Source organism: Syngnathus scovelli, chromosome 9 (assembly GCF_024217435.2).
Source record: "Syngnathus scovelli strain Florida chromosome 9, RoL_Ssco_1.2, whole genome shotgun sequence".
NCBI classification, from domain to species: domain Eukaryota; kingdom Metazoa; phylum Chordata; class Actinopteri; order Syngnathiformes; family Syngnathidae; genus Syngnathus; species Syngnathus scovelli.
Genome location: NC_090855.1, coordinates 7292950 through 7302624, shown reverse-complemented (window position 1 = coordinate 7302624; position 9675 = coordinate 7292950). Strand labels below are relative to the sequence as shown.

The 9675-nt window shown below is 39.8% G+C and overlaps 1 long non-coding RNA gene across 1 annotated transcript; it reads left to right on the top strand.

Moving 5' to 3' along the window:
• Nucleotides 1–8800: 8800 nt before the first annotated feature.
• Nucleotides 8801–9421, top strand: LOC137840629 (uncharacterized). Its single transcript, XR_011087437.1, has 2 exons — nt 8801–8925; nt 9011–9421. It is a non-coding gene; the product is annotated as an uncharacterized lncRNA (long non-coding RNA).
• The last annotated feature ends 254 nt before the right edge of the window (nt 9422–9675 follow it).

Genomic DNA, 9675 nt, shown 5'->3' with positions numbered 1-9675 from the left:
AATTGCCCTTTTCACCCGGCCACCCTGGGCATTTCACAACAACACCTCATACAATGGACTGAGGCCTAGAGGTCAAGGGTCAATCAGGGTCATGTTCTTAATAATCAGCCACTGCCTCTCCAGCTCTCAACAACACTCAACAAGCTTTGATTTGGATTTGGAGAGAAAGGGAGGAAAGGGTGCCATGGGTGTCTACGCATGTCTTTGTGCCTGAGTTGGGGCTAACAAGATCCCGATGAATGGAAAAACAATAAAAGATGAACGTGAGGACACTGAGGGAGTGGGGGATTAGCAGAAGGCGAGGTGACATGGGTCATTGCTCTATGATCACAAGACCAGTCGCTCATCAATCCATCAACCAATCAATGCATCCGTCACTCAAGACGCAATTAAACATTCAGCAGTCAATCAATGGACAATTAATCATTTATGTAAATGCTACGTTTCAGACATCAAAATGTTAAGGAATACATGTCGAAGATGAGAGTGGTGAACAAGTTGTCCAGGGTATAAAAAAAAACCACCCAGACACAGCTAACAAGAAACGTGTTTTTGACTGCTTTCTGAAAAAAAAGGCGGGAACCCAAGATGCTCACTTTTCTCTAGCTGCTACAAAGTGTTTCAATCAAATCAAAAGTACAGAAAAAAATGAATGTAGTAAACATGTCGTGTCCATGTACTGTTGTGATATTTAATAAGTCATGAGGGAAATTTAAAATCTGGAGTCAATGGTTTGCCTGCGTTATGATGAGGTGTGTCTCACAGCAAAATGTGTTATTGTGCATGTTCCTAACGATTGCTGTTCAACATGTTTTATTGTTATTCTTTACTTACGCACGTTTGTGAGTCCTTGTGCGGGGTTCAGCTGCAGTGTGCTCCCAAAAGAAAAAGGCCACCCTGCTTCTTTAACAAGGGAGGATCTGGGTGGACCTTCTTGTTCAGGAATTAGGTTGTTCCAGAGAAATCTCCAGGGCTGTGTCACATCCCTGTTCAGCTCATATCATCTGCAGGATTCATCATAGTAACAAAAACTCTGCCCCATTTCTTTTCTGTTATGTAACCAGTGCAAGTCAGCTGTGAACATAAATCTGGATGACAGCAGTATACTGCGAGTTCCCGCCATCTGTAGAACTCATCGCAGATACGTAGATGATTTCCCTTAGTTTTATTTGATTAGCAATGTAAAGTCACAAGTTCAAATTTGAGTCAGTTCATGCCTTTATGTGAGAAGTTCACAAGGTAGCACATATGATGTATATTCATAGCAGAGGTTGAAGGTCATATTAGGTCTTGGTGGGTAAAATGTCTCCTTGCTGCTAATCTGGGTCACTAATATGTGAGTTTTCGTTTTTGGAAGGGGAGATGAGAACGCTGACAGACTCCATGTTCAAACAAGGGGGGACATTTCATTTACTTTCTATTTACTACTGAGTCCCCATACAGAAGTGTATTATCTATGAATACATGAGAAACACACATGTTAACTGTATCAGCTAGCTGGAGGTTGTCTATAATAGAAGGCTTTCTCATTTACTACATTTTATAGAAATCTGTCCCACTCTATGTACCGTAAATTTTGGGCTGTAAGCAGCACCAGCTAAAATTTGTGATTTTTGTTTGTTTTATACTTATATAAGCCGCGCCGGACTATAAGCCGCACGTGCACACGGGTTATTTACAAAGAAAGACAGTACACAGAAAGCCTTTTGAAAGTTTTAATCACATTAACATTTCGTTGCATGTAAAGTCGCCACATGATCGTGTAAGGTTTTTAATGTTTAATTCCCATTTGTAAGAGAATATACACAAAGATGAGTGTCAGGAAAGAGATGATTATTTAGGGACGCATAACTTTTATTAACGTAACAGCACAACAGTGGTCCACAGGCTTTTCATGAGTGTATAAGTGTATTAGTCATGAGAAAAATCACGGAAAAACCTATATAAGCCGCACCGGACTATAAACCGCAGGGTTCAAAATTTGAGATAAAAGTAGCGGCTTATAGTCCGAGATTTACGGTATATACATACTGCGGTCAGTAATGGAATTTTTTTTTTTTATCCACTAACAGAGAGTGGGACATCAGAGGCCCTCTCTCTGTTGCACAACCTCCAAGACATTGCGTCAAAGGGTCTTGCCACATTGCCTTTTGCTTTCCGTTTTACAAAACCCACAGACGCATGTACACACTTGGTTGTCCATGAATGCACAGAACATCTTAATCAAGTTAGACTGACGTAGGAAGAGGAAGGCGGAAAGAACTGAGTCACAGCTTTTTGAGGATTCACTTTTTCTAGCAAGCAGCTGTAACCCCTCAGTAGATCGACCAGCTGACAAGACAGGAAACCACATCTGCCTCCTCAATGTCTCATCACAGGCCAAGAGTTGAGCAGAGGTGAAATCTTATGGTGTGTAATATAGATTATGGGAAGTATTTCTTTATATTACTAAAAGTGCCAAAAATATTCAATTAGTAGCTTTTAAATATGAGAACCTCTGCTGGTAATTGATTAATGACTATTTGGTCTATCCGGAACAATTTGCTCATACATGGAACAATGGAATGACTCGGTAACAGATTAGAAGCATTTTTATTGCGAAACAGATACAAATAATAGTGTTATAGCGACATGGACACTTGACAAAAATCACTATGTACAGCTCCTGTACGTTCTGTTTTTTTTTTGGCTTCTGCTACATTTTAATGGGAGAATGGAGACATATTCCTTGATTTTTGCAAATCAACACTAAGTCAAACCATGCTGGCAGTGTTGGATGTGATTATTTTTCCGGCCCCAGTTCACATCTAATTCCCATTCAGACATCAAACATGGGTTGAAATTAAACAAAGTTTTCACACCATCGTCGGATTCCCAAATAATTGAATAAATGCCATGGCTTGATTATACCCATATTTCAAATAAAGCCCCATCACATTCAGCTATGTGAACAGGAAAGGATTTCATTTCATCAATGCGCAAAACTCAAATCCACATTTAACGTTGTTGCTCAGCGGCCTGGAGCAACACATGATTCATTTATTCTGCAGAATAGTTCTGTGGGTGTGTGCCCCCGAGCAGAAACTTTTGAAGATAGATGTCCTGGTTGGTGATATTATTTATTTGCTTGAAATGTCAGGTCAGAATCCAGGTTATATCAAATTTTAAGGTCAGTTTACTAAATTAATGACAAATCTGACTCATACAGTACCAGCCATAAACTTCTAAAACCTTTAATTGGGCTCTTTGTGATGATTTGGGAAATGTGGGGCGGACCACTTCAAATAACCAGCTAAACAAATGTCATACATGTTTTGGCGAGCTTAGAATTTTGTTAGTTTAGCTTTGGTTTCTTACCATCCTTCTGATGAAAGGCATACAATGTTAGTGTTATTGCTTAAACACACGCACACACACGCACATACACACGGGCTCATGTGGACACATGCATACACAGCGGATGCATGCAATAACCTCTTGCTGCTTCCTTAGCAGGGCCCATTAAATCCTCAGGTGTGAAAACATTTCCCATCCTGATTCGGAGAGTTTTGGCAGCAGCTGTCCCAATGGACACGGAAGGTGGATCAGCCGGAATAGCCCCCTTCCAACCCTCTAACCTTGTTGCAGATGGTCAGGCTATTGCTCCATCAAGGTTCCCTAGATTAAACTAACACAAGCCTGCAGACAGGATGAGTGATTTTTCAATCTCTCTAAAAGCAGGTATATTGAATATTTGTGAAAGGCTAACATTTTCCTCAAATAAATAAAGTACTCAGAATACAGTATACTAATTTACTATTAGTGTCAGAGGGCATGCATACATAAAATAAATAAATAAATAAATAAATAAATAAATAAATAAATAAATAAATAAATAAATCAGGATCCTGTAAGTTTGGGAAGTTATCATTCAGTGTCAGTGCTTGCTGACTCATCTGCTGCGGATAACGTTCAATAATGATTGATTAAATCGAGGCCGTGAGGTGACACATTTAAGAACGGGAATGTCACGAAGCAAGTGTCTGAACAGAGAACAACCTAAATAATTGGTGAGAGAGAGAGCAGTGCAGTGCATTGATTATATCAGGACAATTAATAACTATATCCACTGTTATTTGTCCAGTATTAACAGTTTTCTTCTAGTTGAGGGAAGAGACTTTTGGTCCCTCAGGCTGTGAGGACTTCTGTTGATTGACCGGGGGGAAAACGATTAGTGAGCTGGGGGGAGGCTCCAAGAAAATGGCTCCCATCCATAATTACATAAAAAATAAGAAAAAATAATCTTACTCTAGTTCAACCCTGGTTGTGAGTGATACCGTTCAGGGCATTAGCCTGTGGTAAATTTAGCTGCACTGTATTCTTAAGGTGTCAGCAATCCACAAAGTACAAAAGAATCTAATCTTTACACTCTAAACATTGACGTACCAAGCCCAGGCCTGGATATTTTTTTTCCACTTCCACTCCAAAAATAAATAAATAACCATTCACTATAATTACTCAACCTTTCCAGTTGAGTTAATGGCAAACTCTTTGCTGGAAAAAAAAAAATCAATACTTTGATGAGTTAAAGCTCAACTTTGGTAATGCTGGAACATGGTGTAACATGAATATACTTTACTGTTTGCAATCTTCAAGGTTCAAGAGGGTCCACGTTCATGGCAATGCACAAGTGCACTTCATAGAGTGTTGTTTTGTTTGCTGCTTCCTGTGTGTGTAAATTTGAATCTAGCATAAGAATGCACTTATAAATTTTTTTTACACAGAATGACCAAGTAGGGTTCAAGTAGCTTTTAAGCCTTCAACTTCACTTTTTGTCCTCTCTCCTTTAAATCACTCAAAACTTGAGCAAGGTTCGAGATCGCCCAGTCCCTTGAACACCAATTTTTCCAGTCTCACTGTGATGCATATACAATTTGTATAACTTGTTGACATCATGTGCAATACAACCAATAAAGTGGCTAATACACCGCAGACTTAATCCTTCAATGAGTAATTATGCTCAGACAGTTTAAATTCATAGTGTCTAGTTGTCAGACCCAAACTTGAATCGCAAGCGATAGAAACATCCCATTAATGTCTGTCAGACATCAAGTGGGGAGTAAGATTTTTTAGTGTAAACAGAAATTCCCTTGGAAGACTTTTAGCTTGTCAAATGAGCGTATGCATGAACAGGCACGCACTTATGCACACCCCACATTCCCACGTGACCATGTAGACACTCAATGACGCACCATTTTCGTTGGCAGTGAGTCACATGTTTTCCCTCTTCCCTAAACGTAAACGAGTCATAAAAAGACTTGCCGTGGAGTTGTCCCATGCGGCTTGACTACGTGTGTAGCAAAAGCATGTCTTAAGATGAGCAACCTCACGTAGAAGCTCACTTTTTTTTTAATTTTTTTTATCAGTTTGGACTGGATTACACATATTCGAAAGTGACAAACCATAATGCAGCAGCTGGGTCACATATATTTTGATGTAGGGGAGGATTTCTTCTCATATTAACAGCTCTGCTTCACCAAGGAAAGTGCTCATACAGTCATGCAGCAATTCATATAAGTCAATATAATATGTTACATCTGTTATTGTTGGAACACTAAATAGAAGACGGAAGACTAAATCTCTGATTTCTATCTCTGAGCAAAACCTGAAAATGGGTTCTTTCCAAAAAATTACATACATTAGATCACATAATCCAATCTTGGTTTTAATCTTGATCAAACCCACAGTTTGCGCTCAAAACATTTTTTGGGCTCATTTTGATCCCCAAAACTCAGGATTATTCTGATCCCATTAGCTGTAGTTAGTGCATTTCATGAACAAAATGAGATTTGGGTTAAATTCAAAAAACTGATCAAATTAATCAAATGATCATTTATCTTCATATAACTGATGGTCATTATACTAAATGCATTGACCCAAAACTTGACCCACTGACATTCTTCCACTCCTTTATCAATTCTTGATAATCTGCTGCTACTGTCAAACGGCTTCAGCATAGTGCTGCAAGGTGTGCTGCAGGATCACTGGTTTTTCCACTCGCCCTCTAACTGCTATTTATGAGTAACAGATTCGCGGTAAGACTGCTTAGCTCTTGAAGGACCCCTCCCATACTGTCTTTCAGCATTCAAGAGGTTGCCACTGGGTTATAGTGTCAGGTTTGTAGGACAAAGAGTAGGAGATTCACCCCCCATTTCTTGTTTTTGTTTATATGTGTCAGGGAACCCAGGCAGGGTGCTCAAAGTCAACTGGGCGAGGCTCCATCACACCCACGACACAGCCCAGACTTCTGTCACCAAAGAGCCACATTTTTGTCATTTGGCGGTGCTCACCCACTTGAGCAGCAGAAGAAAGCAGGAAGGCAAGGAAAAAAAATAAAATAAACGTCTATTGTTGTTGAAGAATGCCTTTGAGGACCCAATCCAGCATGTTTCCGGGGCCTCCCTGTGATGAGGGCCTTCTTTTCCCCAATGATGCCACTCAGGGGAGCAATGTAAATATTAGGTCTCCTGACATTTTTGCTGTGCAAAATCAAATCAAATCCAAACCTAATTTGATACTAATTCATCTAATTAGGAAGCCAGATCCAAAAGTCAGAGTTGTCTTTGATCTATTGGAGGGAAGGAGTGGAAAGATTCCAGTTTCTTAAGCTTATTAGGTACCATTGACAGAAAGCAGAGTTCCCCCACCCTCCCACCTTCCTTATTTTACCTATTTTGCCTCACTCTTTCCTTCTGGAAAAGAGATTGAGCAATGGAGCCTCTGGTAGCATCTTCAAAACCAAAAGATGTGATATTGGGAACATAGACTGATGTGTGGGTGTGTGTGTGTATGTGTGTGCGTCTGTCTGTCTGTCTGTCTGTCTGTCTGTCTGTCTGTCTGTCTGTCTGTCTGTCTGTCTGTCTGTCTGTCTGTCTGTCTGTCTATCTATCTATCTATCTATCTATCTATCTATCTATCTATCTATCTATCTATCTATATGTACATATATAGTGTGTGTGTGTGTGTGTGTGCATTCGTGTTTAAACCGCTACACAAATTTGTATGCTCAGTTTGAACTGTAAGTACATGTTCGACAGTGTCCTTAACTTTCACTGGGCAATCACTCAGAATAGATTATGTGACACATATTGCGGTCTCGTGCTGCAGGAGGACACGCGAGAAGGTCGCAAGCTCTAAATATTGATCACATGCTTTCACATGATTTCAGTGTGCTGGTCACACAGGCACAAGCTCCACTGGATCCTTCCTCATATCTGTTCTTGGGCAGACCTTCAACACGTGGCCTTCGTGTCATTAACGGCTTACATCATGAGATTGTGGGTGGTGATAGCACTGTTGAAAGGCAGGCAACAGGTGGCCAGATGCTCTGTGACGTTAGCTGGATAAAATCAACAAGGCTAAACCCATCTGTATCTTGCATATACTCACTATTAAATTACACTATAGCACTATATTGGCTACACTATTGCCCAGTTGGAAGGACTTGGGCTTTGGAGGCAGAAGTCCCAAAGTGTAAAAGTGGCAACTACTTGGAGAGGTGCCAGCATGCTTGGTGTATTCTCTCGAGGTCCACTTGAGCGATGCATCAACCTAAGTTACATTTGTGTGATCTGTCTCACCGTGTTGTGTTCAACAGTAAATATACTCAACAGAGTGGAGTGAATTTCCCCTTAATGAATTACCAACAGTCGATGAAAAAATATGTCAAGTTCATTTATAGCAGGGTAATGGGTGAACAGTTCGCAAATGCCAAAAGCAGATTGTTTGTTGAGTCTACCCAATAGGAAAGTTTGATTTCGCAAATGTTGCACTCTGCCTTGCAACTATCCATTAAGTTGTCCAAATTTTACTCACTCTTGTAATACTCATAAATTACTGCTCTTGGACTCGCATGTCTTCTCTTTCACTGCAGCCAATCATGCTTCATGTGATTGTCGGAGCCATAAATCATCGATGGCTGCTTTTTCTTTCAGGTCAATTATTTTAATCACTTTCATGCATTTAAAACAAATGATAACCTTACTTTTAAAAATGCAATGAATAAAAAGTACATGTTAAAACGTAACAGATAAAAAGAAAAAGTAGTTAAAAAATAAATACTACAGATAAAAAAAAAAAAAACAGTAGTCAAAAACTACTCAAGTACAATAGTCAAGTATTTGTACTTCAGTACTTCACATCTCTGATAATAAAATCAAATGAGCACCACTGTCTCCAAGGGCTGTAGCCACAATGTCTTTGTGGGCAGAAAAAGATGAGTCAGGTTCTGTGTAAGGTGAAATGATCCAGCTTCTGTTGCTTCTGGTCAATCAGCCACATTTAGATGGCTGAATGTTTGGCTCTCTGCAGCTAGTAAGACACTCAGTACTTTTCCACTGCCTTAACAAAGACTTGGATGAGAACAGTAGAATAAAATAGAGGCTGGAGCACGGGAGGAGGGGCAACAGAAAAAGTGGTGGGGGAACATAATAAGAGAAATAACATTAGGGTGTCCTTAATATTGCGAAAGAGGGACATTTGCACTTGTTCAGGTTTGAGTATCCTTGACTCCTTTAACTGACTTTCCCTTTCAATTCTTTTTGACCACCAGTACAGACTAGATTTTCCATTGTCATTTGTGAGCATGTCTATTCCTAATTTGTTCCAGTTCAAACAAGTTTCGACAAGCGCCTGTGTTTTACTCAAAGGCATGTTGATCCAACAACTACCTCTAATTACCTTTCTGTATGGAACCAGTACAAGTGTTACATCATTAAAATTTGAAATGTGTCACATCGTGATTTGTGATTTTCCCGTGTTGCAGAATCTTGGAATTGGATTTAATCAGGATAATTAATCAAGTTAAGGAGGACGCTATCTAATCATTAGACACACACCGGATATGACGTTGAAACTACAGTCATGTTTTGCCTACTAATTCAGAACGTGAGTTATTCCAAAATTAAATTACGCAATTTTTTTGTTGACTATGTCAGATTAGGAGATACATGTGTTTTGCATCTTGGAACAGGCGACACGTCTGACACCGAGCAGACCACGCCCGAGCATCCGTGTTGCCGCCAAGAGCACAGTCTGACAGCACAGGTCATCGGGGAGACAGAACAGAGGCAGCTTATTGGCATGCAGGATCACAGGACACAAATGGCTCTGCAGGAAAAATGGGTGCATGGTATGTAAGTAAGCTAAGTATACTACGGCTCTGTATTCTATACAATGGAACAAAACAGCAGCCATACAAGAAGCAGGTTGAGGTACGTAGTTTGAACGGTAGTAACATGCTGGCTTTTAAGGTGTAAAAGAACTTTTGACGTCCATTATCAAATTATACTTGTAGTATTAGAAACAGAAGAATGGTTCGTTAAACATCCCTGGCATAAAAAAAAAAAAAAATCTTGGTTTGACTCCTTGTTTCTCATTACTTCCTTTACCGTGTTAGATGTTATGATGAGATCCAGATGCTGGTGCTGGTGCTAAGGCTTTGGCCAGCTGTGGCAACAATGATTTTAGACAATTTCCACACACTTCTCATTTGCACTACACATTATTGTAGTAGAGAGAGTAAAGAGAGAGAGTTCATTTTTCCTGTCAGTTATGCAACATTTTATTGATCCCCATTTACAGTAGTATTGCTTGTCCTCTGAAAAGTTTGTGTCCATTTGTGTGCAAAATATAGAC